This window comes from Bufo gargarizans, chromosome 1 (assembly GCF_014858855.1).
Source record: "Bufo gargarizans isolate SCDJY-AF-19 chromosome 1, ASM1485885v1, whole genome shotgun sequence".
NCBI lineage: Eukaryota > Metazoa > Chordata > Amphibia > Anura > Bufonidae > Bufo > Bufo gargarizans.
This window is the reverse complement of record NC_058080.1, coordinates 81,147,063-81,174,581: the sequence shown is the minus strand read 5'-3', so window position 1 is coordinate 81,174,581 and position 27,519 is coordinate 81,147,063.

Genomic DNA, 27,519 nt, shown 5'->3' with positions numbered 1-27,519 from the left:
AATAGTTTTTTTTACACAATAAAAGCACACAGAGCTATGGGGACTCGGTATTGCGGATGTGCTAGCGGCCATCTAGCAACTCATGTCCTCAGCTCTATACACAAAATCCCGGTGACAGCTTCCCTTTAATAATATGTACCAAATGTGCTACTGGGGATCTTTATGTAGGTCAAACAGGGCAAAAACTAAGTACAAACCATTGTCAACAATAAAAGAAAACAGGACAGATCTACCTGTGCCAAACATTTTTTTAGCCCTTCTACGACATCCGAAACATGAAACTTTTAGTATTAAAAGGTCATTTTAAATCCCAGAGAGACAGGGGAGTCTGGGAATACAAATTTAGATCAACCTTTAACACACTCGGAACTGGAATTAATGTATCGCTTGGATTTATGTCAATTAAAAAGGATCTGTCATCACAAAATGCAGTGTAATCTGCAGGCAGCATGTTATAGAGCAGTGGGAGCGGAGCACATTGATATATGGTTTTGTGGGAAAAGATTCAATAAACCTTTTATACATTTAAAACTCAGCTTTTTCTGAGCTCAGTTGTACACAGGGGACATGTTTATCAGTGATAGCATTGTGTGTGTATACAGAGATAGCTGTCAGTCACTGATAATACCTCACCTGTGTACAACTGAACTCAGAAAGAGCAGAGATATAAAGTGGTATTCCCATCTCGGACATTGATGGCATATTGCTGTGACCGGCTCCTGTTTCCACAATGTTCTCCTGAAGTGCATGTGCACGGTGTGCTCTCCCTTCACTGCAATGGGAGTTCCGAAAATAACTAAGCGAGCAGTAAATGGAGAGGGTACCACACCGCAATTACATGGCCATCTATTCATTCACTGCCAGCAATACCCAAGCCAGTACTTGGCTATTTTTGGAACTCCCATAGTGGTAAACAGAGGGTGGTTGCACATATCTACTCTCTTTTCACTTAGTGGCCCATTCCGGAAATAGGAGTGGGTCCCGGAGATAAGGAATGGGTCACCTATCTGACATTGATGGCATATCCTAGTGATATCAACACGCAAACCCCTTTAATTCCCTACATCATATTGTTCTGCTTTTTATCACACTTCTCATTCACCACTCTGTTCCTACGTCTTAGGGCTTATGCACACGACCGTTTGTATTTTAGGGTCAGCAAAAAAAAAAAAGGATGACATTGGCGTGATGTCCGTGTTGCATCCTTTTTTTTTTTACTCCCCATTGAAAAGAATGATTCTGTACATGGACCTGTAAAAAAACACGACAGAAAGGGAAGAAAAATACGTTTGTGTGCAAGAGGCCTTATAATATGTGACTCCTTAAATTCCCTGATGAAGAGACCTTGCTGCAGATGTAGCAGAGCTAAAGGTCATGGTTAACGTGTTAAACAATGACAAGAAAATGTTAATTGAATTTTCAATGTCTTTCAGTGGCTTCTGTCACGAGATACCACTGTGACATGTTATCACAGTTCCTTTTAGTTCTGCCACCTCTGTATTTCTCATTATCCATTCAGTTAGCAATTAAAAGGTATCAATGATGAGGACTCTCAGGTTTTATCTTATCTATCTACTGACTAATGGTACACAGATTTTTATTTATTTAACACTTTGCTGTTAGAAACATAGAACCTCCGTTTGCACCATGCCAGCCAAACCCTCAGCAGGCTGCAGTTCACATCAAAAGAACCTTCTGCCGTTTTCGCTCTGCATTTGATCTTCACTTTTTCTCAATGAGGAAAGCTTCTAGAACGAGTGCAAGAGGATCTCAATGTTGTACTTGTAATGAACACCACTTCATCTGGCATGCGCGTAACTGGACAGATTTACACCAGCTTAGCTACTTCACATCACACACCATAAAAGTAAGGCTACATGCACACGAACGTATTTTGTTTCTGTGTCCGTTCCGTTTTTTTTGCGGATAGGATGCGGACCCATCACAGCACACCGTGTACTATCTGCATCAGTAAGTCCGTTCCGTTGCCCTGCAAAAAAATAGAGCATGTCCTATTCTTGTCCGTTTTGCGGACAAGGATAGGCATTATTACAATGGATCCTCAAAAAAATACCAAGTCACATTGAATAAATTTACCTCTTTAAGGTAAACAAAAGCTTAATTAAAATTTTCTTAAACCACAGATGTAGTTAGACTGAATTAGTCAAATTGAGCTGAGTTTGTCATCCTTAACTTTCCTGATGTTTCTTTAAAGGAATTCTCTAGGATCAAATCCAGCTCTCCTAAACACTATTCCTAACAATACCTGTCCACAATACCCTCCAGATCACTTTTTTGCATTATTAAAGCTCAGGTGATTATTCCGCTAATCCTCACCATGCCAGGATTGTTTGCCTCCTTCTCTTCCTGCACTGTTATTTCCAGTGCCTGACCTACAGCGCACTGCACTCACCCATCGCTAGAATGGCCACAAGCCTGCCCCCTCCCACTGCACCTAACTCCCGTGCACTGCACTCACCCATTGCTAGAATGGCCACAAGTCTGCCCCCTCCCACTGCAACCAAATCCCACGCACTGCACTTACCCATCGCTAGAATGGCCACAAGCCTGCCCCCTCCCACTGCACCTAACTCCCGTGCACTGCACTCACCCATCGCTAGAATGGCCACAAGCCTGCCCCCTCCCACTGCACCTAACTCCCGTGCACTGCACTCACCCATCGCTAGAATGGCCACAAGCCTGCCCCCTCCCACTGCACCTAACTCCCGTGCACTGCACTCACCCATTGCTAGAATGGCCACAAGTCTGCCCCCTCCCACTGCACCTAACTCCCACACACTGCACTCACCCATTGCTAGAATGGCCACAAGCCTGCCCCCTCCCACTGCACCTAACTCCCGTGCACTGCACTCACCCATTGCTAGAATGGCCACAAGCCTGCCCCCTCCCCCTGCACCTAACTTCCACACACTGCACTCACCCATCGCTAGAATGGCCACAAGCCTGCCCCCTCCCACTGCACCTAAGTCCCACGCACTGCACTCACCTATCTCTAGAATGACCACAAGTCTGCCCGCTCCCACTGCACTTAACTCCCACACACTGCACTCACCCATCGCTAGAATGGCCACAAGCCTGCCTCCTCCCACTGCATCTAACAAGCGCCTCAACAAGTCATTCCAAGTGATGTGCCATTCACTCTTCAAACCGGAAGAGAAGACCAGAGAGCTTGAACACAATGTAAGGGCCTTAATTCATTGGGAAATACAATGAAGGGAACACACGGTGCCATGGTTCTATTTATTGTATTTGTACATAGTAATAAAGTTATCTTTACCTGGTGATAGATGTCATTCAAGGAAACTTCTGGCAGCAGCGAGTGACAACATCTTCGCCATGATTGGATGTCAGCCTAACGGTCATGGCTGGGGATACCTATAAAAAAAGAGGAACATAACAGAACATAACAGAAAACAAACTGTTCCCTCCCCCCATCGAATTATTTAACTCGTCGCAATGTTTATTATGGGGTAAGTCACTCAATTTAATTGCGTAGACATGTTCATTTGTTGTATGTATTTAGTTATCTAGTTATGGTAATTTTATTTATTTATAAGGAAATAATAAACATTGTGGCTTATATCTTTCCATTAATAAAAATAAATAAGTTTACTAACATGAGTCTATTGTGTCTGTTATTCATCTAGTTAATACTGGAACCTGTGCCACCATGTCACAGGAAGCAGGAAAACCCAGTATCGGAGAGACCTGTGAGATTACAGATCAGCGAGCAAAACTGGTAAGTAAATTAGATAAAAAGAAAATAATAATCCTGAGGGCCAATTACTCACAATTAGGGATGAGCGAACTCGAACTGTATAGTTCGGGTTCGTACCGAATTTTGGGGTGTCCGTGACACGGACCCGAACCCGGACATTTTCGTAAAAGTCCGGGTTCGGGTTCGGTGTTCGTCGCTTTCTTCGCGCTTTTGTGACGCTTTCTTGGCACTTTTTGAAAGGCTGCAAAGCAGCCAATCAACAAGCGTCATACTACTTGCCCCAAGAGGCCATCACAGCCATGCCTACTATTGGCATGGCTGTGATTGGCCAGAGCACCATGTGACCCAGCCTCTATTTAAGCTGGAGTCACATAGCGCCGCCCGTCACTCTGCTCTGATTAGCGTAGGGAGAGGTTGCGGCTGCGACAGTAGGGCGAGATTAGGCAGATTAACTCCTCCAAAGGACTTGATTAACTGATCGATCTGCAGCTGTGGATCATTGAGCTGCTGATCCTCAATTGCTCACTGTTTTTAGGCTGCACAGACCGTTTGTCAGTCACATTTTTCTGGGGTGATCGGCGGCCATTTTGTGTCTTGTGGTGCGCCAGCACAAGCTGCGACCAAGTGCATTTAACCCTCAATGGTGTGGTTGTTTTTTGGCTAAAGCCTACATCAGGGTGAAGCTGTCACACCAAGTGCATTTAACCAGCAATAGTCTGTTCATTTTTTGGCCATATACTAAATCAGGGGCAAGCTGCGCCTGTCACCAAGTGCATTTAACCCTCAATGGTGTGGTTGTTTTTTGGCTAAAGCCTACATCAGGGTGAAGCTGTCACACCAAGTGCATTTAACCAGCAATAGTCTGTTTATTTTTTGGCCATATCCCAGTCTAATTCTGTCACTAAATCCATACCGGTCACCCAGCGCCTAAATACTAGGCCTCAAATTTATATCCCGCTAAATCTGTCCTTAGTGCTGTAGCTGGGCGAGTTATTTAGTGTCCGTTCAAGCACATTTCTTGTTCTGGGTTGAAATACAATTCCCAATTTAGCAATTTCATAATTTAGTGGTTTCTGCTATATCAGAGCTATTTGAAATCTATCCCTAAAAGGGTATATAATATTCAAGGTGCACATTGGGTCATTCAGAATAACTTCACACACACGCTACTGTGCATTTCCAAGTCTAATTCTGTCACTAAATCCATACCGGTCACCCAGCGCCTAAATACTAGGCCTCAAATTTATATCCCGCTGAATTTGAATACAATACATTGGGCCAAATAATATATTTGTTGTTGTGGTGAACCATAACAATGAGAAAAACATCTAGTAAGGGACGCGGACGTGGACATGGTCGTGGTGGTGTTAGTGGACCCTCTGGTGCTGGGAGAGGACGTGGCCGTTCTGCCACATCCACACGTCCTAGTGTACCAACTACCTCAGGTCCCAGTAGCCGCCAGAATTTACAGCGATATATGGTGGGGCCCAATGCCGTTCTAAGGATGGTAAGGCCTGAGCAGGTACAGGCATTAGTCAATTGGGTGGCCGACAGTGGATCCAGCACGTTCACATTATCTCCCACCCAGTCTTCTGCAGAAAGCGCACAGATGGCGCCTGAAAACCAACCCCATCAGTCTGTCACATCACCCCCATGCATACCAGGGAAACTGTCTCAGCCTCAAGTTATGCAGCAGTCTCTTATGCTGTTTGAAGACTCCGCTGGCAGGGTTTCCCAAGGGCATCCACCTAGCCCTTCCCCAGCGGTGAAAGACATAGAATGCACTGACGCACAACCACTTATGTTTCCTGATGATGAGGACATGGGAATACCACCTCAGCATGTCTCTGATGATGACGAAACACAGGTGCCAACTGCTGCGTCTTTCTGCAGTGTGCAGACTGAACAGGAGGTCAGGGATCAAGACTGGGTGGAAGACGATGCAGGGGACGATGAGGTCCTAGACCCCACATGGAATGAAGGTCGTGCCACTGACTTTCACAGTTCGGAGGAAGAGGCAGTGGTGAGACCGAGCCAACAGCGTAGCAAAAGAGGGAGCAGTGGGCAAAAGCAGAACACCCGCCGCCAAGAGACTCCGCCTGCTACTGACCGCCGCCATCTGGGACCGAGCACCCCAAAGGCAGCTTCAAGGAGTTCCCTGGCATGGCACTTCTTCAAACAATGTGCTGACGACAAGACCCGAGTGGTTTGCACGCTGTGCCATCAGAGCCTGAAGCGAGGCATTAACGTTCTGAACCTGAGCACAACCTGCATGACCAGGCACCTGCATGCAAAGCATGAACTGCAGTGGAGTAAACACCTTAAAACCAAGGAAGTCACTCAGGCTCCCCCTGCTACCTCTTCTGCTGCTGCCGCCTCGGCCTATTCTGCTGCTGCCGCCTCGGCCTCTTCCTCCGCCTCTGGAGGAACGTTGGCACCTGCCGCCCAGCAAACAGGGGATGTACCACCAACACCACCACCACCACCTCCGTCACCAAGCGTCTCAACCATGTCACACGCCAGCGTTCAGCTCTCCATCTCACAAACATTTGATAGAAAGCGTAAATTCCCACCTAGCCACCCTCGATCCCTGGCCCTGAATGCCAGCATTTCTAAACTACTGGCCTATGAAATGCTGTCATTTAGGCTGGTGGACACAGACAGCTTCAAACAGCTCATGTCGCTTGCTGTCCCACAGTATGTTGTTCCCAGCCGGCACTACTTCTCCAAGAGAGCCGTGCCTTCCCTGCACAACCAAGTATCCGATAAAATCAAGTGTGCACTGCGCAACGCCATCTGTGGCAAGGTCCACCTAACCACAGATACGTGGACCAGTAAGCACGGCCAGGGACGCTATATCTCCCTAACTGCACACTGGGTAAATGTAGTGGCAGCTGGGCCCCAGGCGGAGAGCTGTTTGGCGCACGTCCTTCCGCCGCCAAGGATCGCAGGGCAACATTCTTTGCCTCCTGTTGCCACCTCCTCCTTCTCGGCTTCCTCCTCCTCTTCTTCCACCTGCTCATCCAGTCAGCCACACACCTTCACCACCAACTTCAGCACAGCCCGGGGTAAACGTCAGCAGGCCATTCTGAAACTCATATGTTTGGGGGACAGGCCCCACACCGCACAGGAGTTGTGGCGGGGTATAGAACAACAGACCGACGAGTGGTTGCTGCCGGTGAGCCTCAAGCCCGGCCTGGTGGTGTGTGATAATGGGCGAAATCTCGTTGCAGCTCTGGGACTAGCCAATTTGACGCACATCCCTTGCTTGGCGCATGTGCTGAATTTGGTGGTGCAGAAGTTCATTCACAACTACCCCGACATGTCAGAGCTGCTGCATAAAGTGCGGGCCGTCTGTTCGCGCTTCCGGCGTTCACATCCTGCTGCTGCTCGCCTGTCTGCGCTACAGCGTAACTTCGGCCTTCCCGCTCACCGCCTCATATGCGACGTGCCCACCAGGTGGAACTCCACCTTGCACATGCTGGACAGACTGTGCGAGCAGCAGCAGGCCATAGTGGAGTTTCAGCTGCAGCACGCACGGGTCAGTCGCACTACAGAACAGCACCACTTCACCACCAATGACTGGGCCTCCATGCGAGACCTGTGTGCCCTGTTGCGCTGTTTCGAGTACTCCACCAACATGGCCAGTGGCGATGACACCGTTATCAGCGTTACAATACCACTTCTATGTCTCCTTGAGAAAACACTTAGGGCGATGATGGAAGAGGAGGTGGCCCAGGAGGAGGAGGAGGAGGAGGAGGAAGAGGGGTCATTTTTAGCACTTTCAGGCCAGTCTCTTCGAAGTGACTCAGAGGGAGGTTTTTGGCAACAGCAGAGGCCAGGTACAAATGTGGCCAGCCAGGGCCCACTACTGGAGGACGAGGAGGACGAGGATGAGGAGGAGGTGGAGGAGGATGAGGATGAGGATGAAGCATGGTCACAGCGGGGTGGCACCCATCGCAGCTCGGGTCCATCACTGGTGCGTGGCTGGGGGGAAAGGCAGGACGATGACGATACGCCTCCCACAGAGGACAGCTTGTCCTTATCCCTGGGCAGCCTGGCACACATGAGCGACTACATGCTGCAGTGCCTGCGCAACGACAGCAGAGTTGCCCACATTTTAACCTGTGCGGACTACTGGGTTGCCACCCTGCTGGATCCACGCTACAAAGACAATGTGCCCACCTTACTTCCTGCACTGGAGCGTGATAGGAAGATGCACGAGTACAAGCGCACGTTGGTAGACGCGCTACTGAGAGCATTCCCAAATGTCACAGGGGAACAAGTGGAAGCCCAAGGCCAAGGCAGAGGAGGAGCAAGAGGTCGCCAAGGCAGCTGTGTCACGGCCAGCTCCTCTGAGGGCAGGGTTAGCATGGCAGAGATGTGGAAAACTTTTGTCAACACGCCACAGCTAACTGCACCACCACCTGATACGCAACGTGTTAGCAGGAGGCAACATTTCACTAACATGGTGGAACAGTACGTGTGCACACCCCTCCACGTACTGACTGATGGTTCGGCCCCATTCAACTTCTGGGTCTCTAAATTGTCCACGTGGCCAGAGCTAGCCTTTTATGCCTTGGAGGTGCTGGCCTGCCCGGCAGCCAGCGTTTTGTCTGAACGTGTATTCAGCACGGCAGGGGGCGTCATTACAGACAAACGCAGCCGCCTGTCTACAGCCAATGTGGACAAGCTGACGTTCATAAAAATGAACCAGGCATGGATCCCACAGGACCTGTCCGTCCCTTGTCCAGATTAGACATTAACTACCTCCCCATAACCATATATTATTGGACTCCAGGGCACTTCCTCATTCAATCCTATTTTTATTTTCATTTTACCATTATATTGCGAGGCTACCCAAAGTTGAATGAACCTCTCCTCTGCCTGTGTGCTAGGCCTAAATATATGCCAATGGACTGTTGCAGTGGTGGCTGACATGAAGCCTGATTCTCTGCTATGACATGCAGACTAATTCTCTGCTGACATGAAGCCAGATTGTCTGTTACGGGACCTCTCTCCTCTGCCTGGGTGCTGGGCCTAAATTTATGACAATGGACTGTTGCAGTGGTGGCTGACGTGAAGCCTGATTCTCTGCTATGACATGCAGACTGATTCTCTGCTGACATGAAGCCAGATTGTCTGTTACGGGACCTCTCTGCTCTGCCTGTGTGCTAGGCCTAAATATATGCCAATGGACTGTTGCAGTGGTGGGTGGCGTGAAGCCTCATTCTCTGCTATGACATGCAGACTGATTCTCTGCTGACATGAAGCCAGATCGTCTGTTACGGGACCTCTCTGCTCTGCCTGTGTGCTAGGCCTAAATATATGCCAATGGACTGTTGCAGTGGTGGGTGACGTGAAGCCTCATTCTCTGCTATGACATGCAGACTGATTCTCTGCTGTCATGAAGCCAGATTGTCTGTTACGGGACCTCTCTGCTCTGCCTGTGTGCTAGGCCTAAATATATGCCAATGGACTGTTGCAGTGGTGGGTGACGTGAAGCCTCATTCTCTGCTATGACATGCAGACTGATTCTCTGCTGTCATGAAGCCAGATTGTCTGTTACGGGACCTCTCTGCTCTGCCTGTGTGCTAGGCCTAAATATATGCCAATGGACTGTTGCAGTGGTGGGTGACGTGAAGCCTCATTCTCTGCTATGACATGCAGACTGATTCTCTGCTGACATGAAGCCAGATCGTCTGTTACGGGACCTCTCTGCTCTGCCTGTGTGCTAGGCCTAAATATATGCCAATGGACTGTTGCAGTGGTGGCTGACGTGAAGCCTCATTCTCTGCTATGACATGCAGACTAATTCTCTGCTGACATGAAGCCAGATTGTCTGTTACGGGACCTCTCTCCTCTGCCTGGGTGCTGGGCCTAAATTTATGACAATGGACTGTTGCAGTGGTGGCTGACGTGAAGCCTGATTCTCTGCTATGACATGCAGACTGATTCTCTGCTGACATGAAGCCAGATCCTCTGTTACGGGACCTCTCTCCTCTGCCTGTGTGTGTGCTGGGCCTAAATATATGCCAATGGACTGTTGCAGTGGTGGCTGACGTGAAGCCTCATTCTCTGCTATGACATGCAGACTGATTCTCTGCTGACATGAAGCCAGATTCTCTGTTACGGGACCTCTCTCCTCTGCCTGTGTGTGTGCTGGGCCTAAATATATGCCAATGGACTGTTGCAGTGGTGGCTGACGTGAAGCCTCATTCTCTGCTATGACATGCAGACTGATTCTCTGCTGACATGAAGCCAGATTCTCTGTTACGGGACCTCTCTCCTCTGCCTGTGTGTGTGCTGGGCCTAAATATATGCCAATGGACTGTTGCAGTGGTGGCTGACGTGAAGCCTCATTCTCTGCTATGACATGCAGACTGATTCTCTGCTGACATGAAGCCAGATTCTCTGTTACGGGACCTCTCTCCTCTGCCTGTGTGTGTGCTGGGCCTAAATATATGCCAATGGACTGTTGCAGTGGTGGCTGACGTGAAGCCTCATTCTCTGCTATGACATGCAGACTGATTCTCTGCTGACATGAAGACAGATTCTCTGTTACGGGACCTCCCTCCTCTGCCTGGGTGCTGGGCCTAAATATATGCCAATGGACTGTTGCAGTGGTGGCTGACGTGAAGCCTCATTCTCTGCTATGACATGCAGACTAATTCTCTGCTGACATGAAGACAGATTCTCTGTTACGGGACCTCTCTCCTCTGCCTGTGTGTGTGCTGGGCCTAAATATATGCCAATGGACTGTTGCAGTGGTGGCTGACGTGAAGCCTCATTCTCTGCTATGACATGCAGACTGATTCTCTGCTGACACGAAGACAGATTCTCTGTTACGGGACCTCCCTCCTCTGCCTGTGTGCTGGGCCTAAATATATGCCAATGGACTGTTGCAGTGGTGGCTGACGTGAAGCCTCATTCTCTGCTATGACATGCAGACTGATTCTCTGCTGACATGAAGCCAGATTCTCTGTTACGGGACCTCTCTCCTCTGCCTGTGTGTGTGCTGGGCCTAAATATATGCCAATGGACTGTTGCAGTGGTGGCTGACGTGAAGCCTGATTCTCTGCTATGACATGCAGACTGATTCTCTGCTGACATGAAGACAGATTCTCTGTTACGGGACCTCCCTCCTCTGCCTGGGTGCTGGGCCTAAATATATGCCAATGGACTGTTGCAGTGGTGGCTGACGTGAAGCCTCATTCTCTGCTATGACATGCAGACTAATTCTCTGCTGACATGAAGACAGATTCTCTGTTACGGGACCTCTCTCCTCTGCCTGTGTGTGTGCTGGGCCTAAATATATGCCAATGGACTGTTGCAGTGATGGCTGACGTGAAGCCTCATTCTCTGCTATGACATGCAGACTGATTCTCTGCTGACACGAAGACAGATTCTCTGTTACGGGACCTCCCTCCTCTGCCTGTGTGCTGGGCCTAAATATATGCCAATGGACTGTTGCAGTGGTGGCTGACGTGAAGCCTCATTCTCTGCTATGACATGCAGACTGATTCTCTGCTGACATGAAGCCAGATTCTCTGTTACTGGACCTCTCTCCTCTGCCTGTGTGTGTGCTGGGCCTAAATATATGCCAATGGACTGTTGCAGTGGTGGCTGACGTGAAGCCTCATTCTCTGCTATGACATGCAGACTGATTCTCTGCTGACATGAAGCCAGATTCTCTGTTACGGGACCTCCCTCCTCTGCCTGTGTGCTGGGCCTAAATATATGCCAATGGACTGTTGCAGTGGTGGCTGACGTGAAGCCTCATTCTCTGCTATGACATGCAGACTGATTCTCTGCTGACACGAAGACAGATTCTCTGTTACGGGACCTCCCTCCTCTGCCTGTGTGCTGGGCCTAAATATATGCCAATGGACTGTTGCAGTGGTGGCTGACGTGAAGCCTCATTCTCTGCTATGACATGCAGACTGATTCTCTGCTGACATGAAGCCAGATTCTCTGTTACTGGACCTCTCTCCTCTGCCTGTGTGTGTGCTGGGCCTAAATATATGCCAATGGACTGTTGCAGTGGTGGCTGACGTGAAGCCTCATTCTCTGCTATGACATGCAGACTGATTCTCTGCTGACATGAAGCCAGATTCTCTGTTACGGGACCTCTCTCCTCTGCCTGGGTGCTGGGTAGTGTTGAGCGCGAATATTCGAAAAGCAAATTTTTTTCGCGAATATCGCAACTTCGCGATTTCGCGAATATTTCGAATATAGTGCTATATATTCGTAAAAACGAATATTCGTTTTTGTTTTTTTTCCCCCCCCCCACAAAATTACAGTACACATATAATTGATTGTTTCCCAAAGGTCCAACAGCTCAGATCTTACTCACATTGCCTAGAAAGTGATTGAGGCGCGAATCTTCGTAAGGCGATTTTATTAGCGCACATGCGAATATCGGCACGTCCCAGAACAGAGGCAAAGGGCTTTGCATTCATACATTAGTGAATTGAGTTGCGAATCTTCGTAAGGCGATTTTATTAGCGCACATGCGAATATCTACACTTGTCCCAGAACAGAGGCAAAGGGCATTGCATTCATACATTAGTGATTGAATTGAGTTGCGAATCTTCGTAAGGCGATTTCATTAGCGCACATGTGAATTTTGCATAGCATATGTATTATGCGATGCGAAAATTCGAATTATCGCATATGCGAAATAATAACGAATTTGAATAATCGCGAATATTTTACGAATATTCTTTCGAATATTCACAAAATTTCGCGAATTCGAATATGGGACATGCCGCTCAACACTAGTGCTGGGCCTAAATTTATGACAATGGACTGTTGCAGTGGTGGCTGACGTGAAGCCTCATTCTCTGCTATGACATGCAGACTGATTCTCTGCTGACATGAAGCCAGATTCTCTGTTACGGGACCTCTCTCCTCTGCCTGTGTGTGTGCTGGGCCTAAATATATGCCAATGGACTGTTGCAGTGGTGGCTGACGTGAAGCCTCATTCTCTGCTATGACATGCAGACTGATTCTCTGCTGACATGAAGCCAGATTCTCTGTTACGGGACCTCTCTCCTCTGCCTGTGTGTGTGCTGGGCCTAAATATATGCCAATGGACTGTTGCAGTGGTGGCTGACGTGAAGCCTCATTCTCTGCTATGACATGCAGACTAATTCTCTGCTGACATGAAGACAGATTCTCTGTTACGGGACCTCCCTCCTCTGCCTGGGTGCTGGGCCTAAATATATGCCAATGGACTGTTGCAGTGGTGGCTGACGTGAAGCCTCATTCTCTGCTATGACATGCAGACTAATTCTCTGCTGACATGAAGCCAGATTGTCTGTTACGGGACCTCTCTCCTCTGCCTGGGTGCTGGGCCTAAATTTATGAAAATGGACTCTTACAGTGGTGGGTGACGTGAAGCCAGATTCTCTGCTATGGGACCTCTCTCCAATTGATTTTGGTTAATTTTTATTTATTTAATTTTTATTTTAATTAATTTCCCTATCCACATTTGTTTGCAGGGGATTTACCTACATGTTGCTGCCTTTTGCAGCCCTCTAGCTCTTTCCTGGGCTGTTTTACAGCCTTTTTAGTGCCGAAAAGTTCGGGTCCCCATTGACTTCAATGGGGTTCGGGTTCGGGACGAAGTTCGGATCGGGTTCGGATCCCGAACCCGAACATTTCCGGGATGTTCGGCCGAACTTCTCGAACCCGAACATCCAGGTGTTCGCTCAACTCTACTCACAATACAAATTCAATTCTAAATCACCACATCCGAGCAAAATCCTTGAAAGCAGGGGCGTAACTACCATAGCGGCAGACCATGCGACTGCTATGGGGCCCAGGACAAGAGGGGGCCCAGTTGGGATTATCTCCTCTTCTACTGGAGGTGAAAAATTGGTCAGGACTCTACCCTCTAAAGGAACAACTTTTAGCAAATGAAGCAGTGGAAAAATGGCCCAAGGGTCAATGAAAAGGGCTTAGGCAAAAACCCTTCTGTCCTGTGTAGGGGGCCTGGTTTGATCATTGCTATGGGGCCCTTACTTCTCTATGTACGCCAATGCTTGAAAGGCTGCAATTCACATCAATGCCACTAGGTGGCCACACAGACAAATAAAGAGTACACATCTCCTGACAGAGTACCGCAAAATCTTTTTCTTTTTTTCAGAGTTGTGCCACTCATCTTGGGATACTGAATGTCAAGTCAAGAGGAAAGCTGAGAAAGAACATCTGTAAGTCATAATATTAGACCCCTTGCACTGCCAAAGCTATATGTACAGAGCTTATAGAGCTTATACAGCCTCCATGTGCTGCCATAGGTATGGAGAAATGCTTCTTGGGAAGAGTGTCTACTTACATATAACATCCAATAGACCATGCAACAAGTGACGCCAGGGGTACATTGCACTACAGGAGAGGGCTGATGGTGTGGAATGGAAAAATACGGCTTTACAATCAGTGTTTTACATAAGACTGTGGTTAAAGCCTCATGCACACCCCAAATATCAGCTCTGAGACATGTAGACATAAAATACAGCACTCATTGAACTCAGTTGAGCCATACTTTGCCTATGTGTATCTCAGATTTCATACACATTTTTATATCAGATACAAAATAAGCTTATGCCTTATAGTAATATTTCTGCAGCGGGCCCATGAGGAGCTGGTGCAGAGAATGGGAGTGGAGGTGGCCCTGATGAGATGTTGTGTCATCGTGTAGTCCCTCATGGCTTTATTCCCTTGGGGATTGGTGCAGTGGAAAGGTGATTTAATGACTCAGGCCAAAAGTAATGCCTCATTCACACATCAGTGTTCGGTCAGTGATTTCCATGAGTGATTTTGAGCCGAAACCAGGTGCGGCTCTAAACACGGAACAGGAGCAGATCTTTCCCTTATACCTTATGTCTCTGGAGGCTCCAGTCCCGGTTTTGGCTCACAATCATTGACCAAAACACTGACCAAAACACTGACGTGTGAATGAGGCTAAGGGTACTTTCACATTAGTGGCAGGAGAGTTCGGCAGGCTGTTCCGGTGGGTGAACAGCCGGTCGGATCCGTCCTGCCTTTAGTTCACTTGTGCCCCCGGACTACCGCTCCGTCCCCATTGACTATAATGGGGGGCGGAGTTCTGGCGGCAGCACGGCAGCGCACGGCAAGAGGCAGCCGGACTAAAAGTACTGCATGTCATACTTTTAGTCCGGCCGCCTCGCGCCGTGTGCTGCCGCCTGAACTCCGCCCCTGCCCCCATTATAGTCAATGGGGACGGAGCGGCAGTCCGAGGGCACACGTGAACTAGCGGCAGGACTGATCCGACAGGCTGTTCACCCACCGGAAGAGCCTGCCGGACTCCCCTGCCGCTAGTGTAAAACTAGCCTTAAAAGAAGTCTCTCTTTACTCAGTGTAAGGCCTCATGCACACGACAGTTTTTTTTCACGGTCCGCAAAAACGGGGTCCGTGGGTCCGTGATCCGTGACCGTTTTTTCGTCCGTGGGTCTTCCTTGCTTTTTGGAGGATCCACGGACATGAAAAAAAAGTCGTTTTGGTGTCCGCCTGGCCGTGCAGAGCCAAATGGATCCGTTCTGAATTACAATGCAAGTCAATGGGGACGGATCCGTTTGACGTTGACACAATATGGTGCAATTGCAAACGGATCCGTCCCCATTGACTTTCAATGTAAAGTCAGGAGTCCCTTTACTTTCACACTTGCGTTCATATAATGCAGACGGTGGCTCCGTTCAGAGCGGATCCGTCTGCATTATATTGTTAAAACATTTCTAAGTGTGAAAGTAGCCTCAGACGGATCCGTCCAGACTTTACATTGAACGTCAATGGGGGACGGATCCGTTTGAAAATTGAGCCACAGTGTGTCATCTTCAAACGGATCCGTCCCCATTGACTTACATTGTAAGTCTGGACGGATCCGCTTGCCTCCGCACGGCCAGGCGGACACCCGAACATAACTTGAAGCATCCCCATCACCATGGGAACGCCTCTATGTTAGAATATACTGTCGGATATGAGCTACATCGTGAAACTCATTTCCGACAGTATATTCTAACACAGAGGCGTTCCCATGGTGATGGGGACGCTTCAGGTTAGAATATACTGAAAACCTGTGTACATGACTGCCCCCTGCTGCCTGGCAGCACCCGATCTTAGGGCCGTGATTAGCACAATTAACTCCTCAGGTGCCGCACCTGAAGGGGTTAATTGTACTATCATATCCCCCAGAGATCAGGGCTGCCAGGCAGCAGGGGGCAGACCCCCCCCCTCCCCAGTTTGAATATCGTTGGTGGCACAGTGTGCGCCCACCATCGGGCCCCCCCCCTTTCCTCCCTCTATTGCTATAAATCGTTGGTGGCACAGTGTGCGCCCACCATCGCCCCCCCTCCCTCCCTCTATTGTAATAAATCGTTGGTGGCACAGTGTGCGCCCACCATCGCCCCCCCTCTCTCTATAGCAGTAGCAACATTGGTGGCAGTGTGCGGCCTCCCATCTCCCCCCCCCCCCCCCGATCATTGGTGGCAGCGTAGTTCCGATCGGAGTCCCAGTAAAAATCGCTGGGGCTCCGATCGGTAACCATGGCAACCAGGAAGCTACTGCAGCCCTGGTTGCCATGGTTACTTAGCAATAGTACAATTGTAGAAGATTCATACTTACCTGCTTGCTGCTGCGATGTCTGTGAACGGCCGGGAGCTCCTCCTACTGGTAAGTGACAGTTCTTTAGCAATGCGCCGCACAGACCTGTCACTTACCAGTAGGTGGAGCTCCCGGCCGGACACAGACATCGCAGCAGCCAGCAGGTAACTATGAATCTTCTACTATTGTACTATTGCTAAGTAACCATGGCAACCAGGGCTGCAGTAGCGTCCTGGTTGCCATGGTTACCGATCGGAGCCCCAGCGATTAAACTGGGACTCCGATCGGAACCACGCTGCCACCAATGATCGGGGGGGGGAGATGGGAGGCCGCACACTGCCACCAATGTTGTTACTGCTATAGAGAGAGGGGGGCCGATGGTGGGCGCACACTGTGCCACCAACGATTTATTACAATAGAGGGAGGGAGGGGGGGCGATGGTGGGCGCACACTGTGCCACCAACGATTTCTAACAATAGAGGGAGGAAGGGGGGGCCAACGATATTCAAACTGGGGAGGGGGGGCTGCCCCCTGCTGCCTGGCAGCCCTGATCTCTTACAGGGGAATATGATAGTACAATTAACCCCTTTAGGGGCCGCACCTGAAGGGGTTAATTGTGCTATCATATCCCCCTGTAAGAGATCGGGTGCTGCCAGGCAGCAGGGGGCAGTCTTGTACAAAGTTTGTAGTGTATTCTAACTAGAAGCGTCCCCATCACCATGGGAACGCTTCTGTGTTAGAATATACTGTCGGATAGATCAGAAAAAGCTTTTATGCAGACGGATCTTCGGATCCGTCTGTATGAAAGCAACCTACGGCCACGGATCACGGACACGGATGCCAATCTTGTGTGCATCCGTGTTCTTTCACGGACCCATTGACTTGAATGGGGCCGTGAACCGTTGTCCGTCAAAAAAATAGGACAGGTCATTTTTTTTGACGGACAGGATACACGGATCACGGCCTCGGCTGCAAAACGGTGCATTTTCCGATTTTTCCACTGACCCATTGAAAGTCAATGGGTCTGCGAAAAAAACGGAAAACGGCACAACGGCCACGGATGCACACAACGGTCGTGTGCATGAGGCCTTAAATGTAACTTGTAGTACACCCAGCAGTAGTTTTTACAACGTGCAGTGTCTATCCCATGATGATGAGGTATGGTGGCTGTCAAAGTGACTGTTAGGCTGGTTTCACACGGGCGTTGCGGATTGGGGCCGGAAGCGTTCAGGATGCGTTCAGTGAAACTCGCACTATTTTGCAAGCAAGTTCAGTCAGTTTTGTCTGCGATTGCGTTTAGTTGTTCAGTTTTTTCTGCGCGGGTGAAATGCGTTTTGATGCGTTTTTCACGCGCGTGATAAAAAACTGAATGTTTACAAACAACATCTCTTAGCAACCATCAGTGAAAAACGCATCGCACCCGCACTTGCTTGCGGATGCAATGCATTTTTCACGCAGCCCCATTCACTTCTGTGGAGCCAGGGCTGCGTGAACAACGCAGAATATAGAACATGCTGCGATTTTCATGCAACGCAGAACTGATGCGTGAAAAACAACGCTCATGTACACAGACCCATTGAAATGAATGGGTCAGGATTCAGTGCGGGTGCCATGCGTTCATGTCACGCATTGCACCCGCGCGGAAAACTCGCTCGTGTGAAAGGGACCTTAATGGCACCTCTGGTGGGCTGTTTTGCAGATGATTTCCCCTTTAACTCCTGGCAAACAGCTGTAAGCTAATACTTGTGGATATAAAGCCTCATTCACACGTCAGTGTTTGGTCAGTGATTTCCCTCAGTGATTGTGAGCCAAAACCAGGACTGGAGCCTCCACAGGCATAAGGTATAAGGGAGAGATCTGCTCCTGTTCTGTGTTTAGAGCCACTCCAGGTTTTGGCTCACAATCACTGATGGAAATCACTGACCGAACACTGACTGTGTAGTGCTGACTTTGAGTTGGTGTGGCCTGAATGTGAATTGCAGAACAGAAGCGGACATAAATATACTTTCATCTAAATGAGCCCTTAGGCTCCTTTCACACGAGCGAGTATGCTTCATGCGAACGCATTGCGCCCGCTCGGAATCCGGACGCATTTATTTCAATAGGGGTGTGTACATGTGCGTAGGTTTTCACGCATCACTTGTGCGTTGCGTGAAAATTGCAGCATGTTCTATAGTCTGCAATTTTTATTGGCCCCATAGAAGTGAATGGGGCTATGCAAAAATCGCATCGCATCCGCAAGCAAGTGCGGATGCGATGCGTTTTTCACGGATGTTTGCTAAGAGATGTTTGCATTCCTTCATTTTTTTTAATCACACGCGTGTAAAACACATTAAAACGCATTTCACCCGCGCGCTAAAAACTGAACAACTGAACGCGATCACAGACAAAACTGAATGTCCTTGCTTGCGAAATCGCGCATTTTTCACTGAACGCATCCCGACCTAATCTGCTCACGCTCGTCTGCAAGGGGCCTTAGTCTGATTCGCAGGCAGTGTGCCTCCCAGGTAGCTGACCCATACAGCTCTGGTACATCCACACATCACACACGTCACTGCCATTGTGTGTACATTTGTATTACCATCCGTAAAGTCAAGCATCTGAAATCCATTCCTTGTTTGCGTCTCACTTCAGGGATCTAAAATGTTGTCTTTCAGAAAGTGTTGAGCAAGAGGTTTCATCTAAAAAATAAAATAAATAAAAAATCTCCATTTATTTTATCTGAAGATGTTCTCGGCTCTCCAGATTATTGTGCTGTGGCTGTTATCTAGCTAGACCCGCGCTTCTTCCCGTCCCATAATGCATCACTTTATTGCATTTCGGCATCGCACTCTCACCTGAGCGCCTTCTCTTCTTGCCTCGTCGTATTTTGATTTTATTCCAGCTCCTGACAAAATAGCCTCCCTTCTCTACCAGCAACTCTAAATTAATTGTGGCTTACAGCACTTAGCACATATTAGCCGCCACCATTCGCCCCCTCTGGAGTCGGAGCTTTTGTGCAGGCGGCTAAACCTCTTCAGCTGCATTTTGTAAAGAATCCCTTAGATTTCCAGGAGACTTCTTTTTCTTTCTTTTTTTTCCCTTCTCCTTTCCATTTGCCTTCCACCTGTTTACATCCCCGCGATTGCATTCCTCCTTTGTCATTTCCAGCTCGCATAGAATGAGGGATGATACATTATGAATGCATGTGTAATGTATTACAAACAATTACCCGGCGCAGGATGAAACCATACATTTTTTAAACCTTTTTACGCAGCAACACAATGGAAAGACATCTTCTCCTGAAGAAAAACAGGATTTAACGGCACAAAAGGAAGTTCATAACGATGCGTGCATCCTGCGGTAGAGTTTATAGGGTTATTATTCTGCTGAAAACATCATTTTCAGATCATGTTGAGCGGCGGTAAGACTTGCTTTATGGGAGGATATTTGGCTGTGTGACAGCTCATTCTTTAGGGTCACATTATATTGCCTATAAACCATATTACAAAAATTCAGCATAAAGCCTGCGATAGGTGAAAAGCTACTCAGACCTGAAAAATGAAATCTCCAACTTTAAAGCAGACTTACTCGCTGCGGAACAGGCAGCTTTATGGCTGTAGCAATGCCTGGCAGATGCAGAAGAGCTGAGGTTGTAGGTTGGCACAATTCATTGTGTTACATTAGGTCTCCCATAAAATCGGAGGTAAATCTATTACGTTCAGAGAAGCTACTTTACACACAGCCCTAAATCCTAGGTCTAATGCACATGGTCGGATTTTTCTATTTGATGTACAGAGCACACTGACCTATTCATTTCTATGAGATCATGCATACATCCATTTTTTATTTGTTTTGCAGATTAGTGTGGCCTTAACAAGGACCTGTCATTCCTCCTGTCAGGTCTGTTTTAGTAACTACTTGCATTCCCCATGTAATAATAGTCAGGGCCATAACTATTGGGACACAATTCTAACATTTATGGCTCTATACACCACCACAATGGATTTGAAATCAAACAAACAAGATGTGCTTTAACTGCAGATCGCCAGCTTTAATTTGAGGCTATTTACATCCAAATCAGGGGAACGGTGTAGGAATTACATTAGTTTGCATATGTGCCTCCCACTTGTTAAGGGACCAAAAGTTATAAGAAATAATAATAATTATACATCAAACTTTCACTTTTTAATACTTGGTTGCAAATCCTTTGCAGTCAATTACAGCCTGAAGTCTGGAACGCATAGACATCACCAGACGCTGGGTTTCATCCCTGGTGATGCTCTGCCAGGCCTCTACTGCAACTGTCTTCAGTTCCTGCTTTTTCTTGGGACATTTTCCCTTCAGTTTTGTCTTCAGAAAGTGAAATGCATGCTCAATCGGATTCAGGTCAGGTGATTGACTCGGCCATTGCATAACATTCCACTTCTTTCCCTTAAAAAACTCTTTGGTTGCTTTTGCAGTATGCTTTGGGTCATTGTCCATCTGCACTGTGAAGCGCCGTCCAATGAGTTCTGAAGCATTTGGCTGAATATGAGCAGATATTATTGCCCGAAACACTTCAGAATTCATCCTGCTGCTTTTGTCAGCAGTCACATCTTCAATAAATACAAGAGAACCAGTTCCATTGGCAGCCATACATGCCCATGTCATGTCACTACCACCACCATGCTTCACTGATGAGGTGGTATGCTTAGGATCATGAGCAGTTCCTTTCCTTCTCCATACTCTTCTCTTCCCATCACTGTGGTACAAGTTGATCTTGGTCTCATCTGTCCATAGGATGTTGTTCCAGAACTGTGAAGGCTTTTTTTAGATGTCGTTTGGCAAACTCTAATCTGGCCTTCCTGTTTTTGAGGCTCACCAATGGTTTACATCTTGTGGTGAACCCTCTGTATTCACTCTGGTGAAGTCTTCTCTTGATTGTTGACGTTGACACACATACACCTACCTCCTGGGGAGTGTTCTTGATCTGGCCAACTGTTGTGAAGGGTGTTTTCTTCACCAGGGAAATAATTCTTCGGTCATCCACTACAGTTGTTTTCCGTGGTCTTCCGGGTCTTTTGGTGTTGCTGAGCTCACTGGTGCATTCCTTCTTTTTAAGAATGTTCCAAACAGTTGTTTTGGTCACGCCTAATGGTTTTGCTATCTCTCTGATGGGGTTGTTTTGTTTTTTTAGCCTAATGATGGCTTGCCTCACTGATAGTGACAGCTCTTTGGATCTCATCTTGAAAGTTGACAGCAACAGATTCCAAATGCAAATAGCAGACTGGAAATGAACTCTGGACCTTTTATCTGCTCATTGTAATTGGGATTATGAGGGAATAACACACACCTGGCCATGGAACAGCTGAGAAGCCAATTGTCCCATTACTTTTGGTCCCATAACAAGTGGGAGACACATATGCAAACTGTTGTAATTTCTACACCGTTCACCTGATTTGGATGTAAATACCCTCAAATTAAAGCTGGCAGTCTGCAGTTAAAGCACATCTTGTTAGTTTAATTTCAAATCCATTGTGGTGGTGTATAGAGCCAAAAATGTTACAATTATGTCGATGTCCCAATATTTATGGACCTGACTGTACATACTGTATCTGGAGACTTTATGTTGTGACAATCCTTTTATTATTCCTTATAGAAGCTATGAATGAATTAGTCCTCCTGCTCACGACCGTATGGCTTTGGCTACTTTCACACTAGCGTTCGAGCGGATCCGTTCTGAACGGATCCGCTCATCTTAATGCAGACGGTGGCTCCGTTCAGAACGGATCCGTCTGCATTATAACCTAGAAAAATGTTCTAAGTGTGAAAGTAGCCTGAGCGGATCCGTTCAGACTTTACATTGAAAGTCAATGGGGGACGGATCCGCTTGAAGATTGAGCCATATGGTGTCATCTTCAAGCGGATCCGTCCCCATTGACTTCCATTATAAGTCGGAACGGATCCGCTTGCCTCCGCACGGCCAGGCGGACACCCGAACGCTGCTTGGACACCCGTTTTTCCGCATGGCACATACAGCATACACTACAAGAGAATTTAGACTAGAACCTTCAGAATCACAGGTGCATATCCATGAAGCAAACATAATTACAAGCAGAGTACGTATGTAGCTGGTCTCTACACTGCCCTGAATATTGTAGGCTTAAGTAAGTTCAGAGAGAGGCAGTATATTTAGTGTTAGGGACCCATCTGCAGAAGCCACCTTGACGCCTGGTAGATGGGCCCGACACACGTTTGAGCAAATATGTGCGCTAAGAGCTTCCATTAACTAATTTATAGTCGGTATTGCACCACTTTTATTGAGAATGACCCTCATTTCTTAGCTCTATTGTTTGTATGTATAAAGGTGTGCAGCCATCTTGTTTTTTGTAATTATGTTTACTTCATTGATATGCACCTGTGATTCTGAAGGTTCTAGTCTAAATTCTCTTGTAGTGTATATTGAGGGTAGCGCCTCTTTTAGACTGGACACGCCTATCTACCTGGACTTCTGAGCAGAGTACGTATGTAGCTGGTCTTTACAATGCCCTGAATATTGTAGGCTTAAGTAAGTCCAAAGTGAGGCAGTATCTTTAGTGATAGGGACCCATCTGCGGAAGCCACCTTGATGCCTGGTAGATGGGCTCGACACACATTTGAGCAAATATGTGCGCTAAGAGCTTCCATTAACTCATTTGTAGTCGGTATTGCACCACTTTTATTGAGAATGACCCCCATTTCTTAGCTCTATTGTTTGTATGTATAATGATATACAGTATACAGTAATTACATAGAAGAAATTGGGCTGGACATAAAATTTTCAATAGATGGTTCCGCAAAAACGGAACGGATAAGGAAGACATACGGAGTACATTTTTTTTGCAGACCCATTGACTTGAATGGAGCCACGGAACGTGATTTGCGGGCAATAATAGGACATGTTCTATCTTTCAACAGAATGGAAAAACGGAAACGGAATGCATACGGAGTACATTCCTTTTTTTTTGCGGAACCATTGAAGTGAATGGTTCTGTATACGGACCGTATACGAAACGCAAAAAAAGGCCCGTAAACAGAAAAAAAACGTTTGTGTGCAGAATATCTTACTAGCAGTTTGAAGCGAAGGTCCAGAGGTTACTAGACCTCTTTAAAGAGGACAGGGTGACATTACCGTATGTAGGGACATACCTCATTGATAAGTTATCCATTTTTTTATACAAGACGGATAGCACAATGCAGAGTTCTCAGAGAAGATGCTATAGAATTGTCATTTTATGGGAAACATAATCATTTGTGTCAAGGAGGCAACAAATTTAGCTCTGCTGTATCTGTACAGACTGAAGTGTAGATCACTTGAATGTTCTAGTTTACAAGAGTTGAGTCCAATAACAGATTTACCTCTCAGGAGCCTGGAGGCACAATTTGTTTGGCAGCTTAGACTCTGCCCATCATCTATGCGTACACCTAAAGTCTCATATGTCTCCAAAATCTTCGTTTGCTCATACAAAATAAAGCAGAATATTGCAGTGCACTTGTTATAGTATGCAGCCTTACATTCTCCTTCCTGTCCATTAAGTGGGTAAAGAGCCTCTATCAGCATGATTAACCCTTTTAAACCAGACATATTGTCTGGTAGGGTTGATCATGCTGGTTAAAACGATACCGTATTTATCTTTGTAGGTTGCAGTGTTCCCAAGATGAGGATTTTTACATTTATGCGAGCACCAAGGGGCAGGCTGCAGGGCTTCGAGCACCACTACAGTTATTCCCCTAGTGCTCAGTACACCTCCCCACCTCCTCTTTGACTGTCAGGGCTAATATCCCTGTCTTCTTGTGACTGCACTGTGATTCACATTGGTGGTCCAGCATTAATATGTAGAGTCATTGGTGTCCGTGTGATTTCGATAATGTGTTGTGGTTTATATGTATATAGTCATTTGTGGCAGTGGAGCCTCTGCAGAGGGGAGAGAGTGCTGTGCGGGGAGGAGAGAATACTTACCTCTCCACCCTGCTAGCAGCTGCACTCCTCTGCTGTGTGTGAAGCCGCTGGAGACTTCAGTTCACTCATAAGTGGAGGTGCAGGGGTGTCACACACAGCGGAGGAGCACAGCTGAGGGGGATGGAAGGTAAGTATTTTTTCATCCCCGCACAGTGCTCACACCCCTCTGCTGAGGCTCCACTGCCACCAATGACTGCAAGCATATAAGCAATGAATGACACCAATGACTCCATATAAAACATTAACAATGGACCACTAATGAACCATCAGCACAGACACAAGAAGATAGGGCTATGAGCCCTGACGATCAATGGGTGTGGGGGGGAGTGTAATGAGCATTAGGGGCATAGGTATAGCAGTGCTCAAAGCTCTACAGCCTGCCTCTTGGTGCTCCAACTGCTTGATTTTCATAAAGGTAAAAGTCCTCATATCTTGTGAACATTGCAACCTACAAAGTAAAATAATGTATTGTTTTAATCAGAATGATCAACCCTACGAGAAATGTTATAGGATTGATCATACTACCGACCACTGCTGAGAGACATCCCGGAGACCCTTAGCTCTTGGTCACCTACCTTTATATCCTGGTTAGGCCATAGGAATATATTTAATTCCCTAATAGTCCCGAAAGTCACATATATTTTACAAGCACTTCCATTAAAACTCCCACGTAGCTTTTTTGCTTCCTTTAGAAAGATTTGTTCATCATATGTATGGGGAGCGATAAAACCCAGACTCGCTCATAAAATCCTCTTACTCCCTCCAGATAGGGGTGGAATTGGACTCCCCTCGTTAGAAAGATTTTACAAAGCGGTTCACATCAGCCGTATAGTGGATTAGATCCGCAAACCGGCTCATAAACATTGGATAACTTTAGAGGAGAGTCTAATGGAAACCCCCCTGAGGAAGCTGATTTTCTCAGACCAATCAACACTCATCCCTATTCCTAGAGATAATAACCTTCCCACAGCTACCTACGGTATCTGGCATCGCCCGGAAATAAGAGACCTTTGTTCTAAATACCCATCCCCACTGTTAACCATCGGAGATTGCTTCAGAATGTCCGAAGATGGTTTTCAATCTTTACCACCTCAACTCCGAAATTCACAAATGGCCACTATAGAGTTATTAGATCCTGATGGAGCTATCTTAGACTTAAATACTATCAAGGACCAATTTAGACTTCCAACACTTAATGACCTCCAATACATATACCTACGCACCGCAATAAAACCTTTATACTCAAATGAAAATTGGTCAAAAAAAATACATGGTTTGAAGACCTTCTTATACAAACTAAACAACCTTCAAAACTGGTGTCTGTTATTTGCAAGAACTTACTTACTTTAGAATCCCCACCCTCTCTGTATTTTCTGAGAGAATGGGAAAGTGATCTTAGGACTAAATTCTCCAAATCAGAAATTACCACCATACTTACATCGCCAAAAAATACCTCTAGATGTATAACTATACAAGAAAACACATACAATGTAATAGCTAGATGGTATCTTACCCTGGTCAGATTAAGTAAGATGTACGGTTCCGTTTCTGATCATTGTTGGAGATGCCATACTGATAGAGGCACATACCTGCACATATGGTGGTCCTGCCCTAAAATAAGTACTTTCTGGACAGAAATATTAGGCACTCTTAACACCATTCTTAATGATAATCGTCGCACACTACCTCCCTGCCCCAAAATAGCTCTCTTAAGTTTACTCCCAGACACTATTCCCTACATACTGAAACGTTTAATTAGACAATTGTTATCGGTGGCTAGGATCCTGATCGCCTCAAATTGGAAATCTAATGTGTCCCCCAAAGTGTCAGACTGGGTTGACAGAGTAGAGTCTCTCGCTAGACTAGAAGAATTATCCCACTGGGAATTGAGATCCCATGATAAATATATAGCCATGTGGCATGGATGGAGACTCTGGAGACAAAGTTTGGGAGTAGGCACAAATGATGATTTAATGGTTCAGTTTCCTTTAACCTTACACTTTTATATTCACCAACGGAGACCTTTAGTAGTGGCAAGTCATCATAGCTGGCTGACCTATACCCTTGTATCCATATATAGTACATTTCGAGGCAGGATCCTGCATAGACCAGACTACAATATCCACCTTCTACCCTCTACCCCTTCTTCCCTTCTGTTCTTATTCCCTTGTCTTAAATTGTATGTCTCTGTTTTCTCCCTCCCCTGCCACACGGCATTGCTATATCTTATGGCATAGGTTGATGACATTAAAACTTGGATTCCTCTAACGCAACCAGATTTACTTCATGCTATTTTTAGTCTTAACTAAGATTCTGTGTACAACATTGCTATTATGACCACACTGGTATCATAAGTTATACTTTTGAACCTCAATGTGTTATTTATTTGCAGACGTGGGAGGTTTTTGGATATGCCATTCATCCCTCTTTGTATGCCGTATGTTCAAAATGTTTACATACATTTAAAATGTTTATGTACTTTTCAAAGTATTCATACCTTTGAAATCAATAAAAAGATTTTGAAAAGAAAAGGATTGATGATACTGACAGAGACTCTTTAATAAACTTCTAAAACCAGATATATTTACATACAGTATGAATGCTCTAAATACATATCATTTACATTCACTATGAATACACAACCTTCTGTATATACAGTGCATATGCCTTGTTCCCTCCATCAAGCGATTTACTTCTGCAGGTTTTGGACTTCATACAGAGGCGTGCAGAGCCTTTTTTCTGTCAGATTTCATATCACATATTCATGTTATGCTTCGCTGCTAGGGCAGAATTTCTCCGTAATACGGTGCCATACAGAGGCGCATAGAGTGCCTAAGGAGCTGTGGGAAGTGCGTGCCATGTTCCAGGCTGTGTGCACACTCCTAAGGCAGATTGATGCTCATTATTCCTGTTTATGTGAAAGAAGAAGCCTCTCCAGTCTCCGGGTCATTAATAAGATTTCTCTTTTCACCTCGGCTAACTCATAAGCCTACACATTGCACTTAGAAATATGGATTTTATGTTAAAAAACAGTTTTACCTTAATCCTCAATGCAAAGAAAGTTGACAATAAACTTAATGATCACAACATAAAGTGTAGTGTTGATCGAGCACCAAAGTGCTTGTGGAGAACACTTCAGGATGCTCAGGTGTTCTACCGAGCACAATGGAAGTTAATGGGAGAACCCCAGGCACCG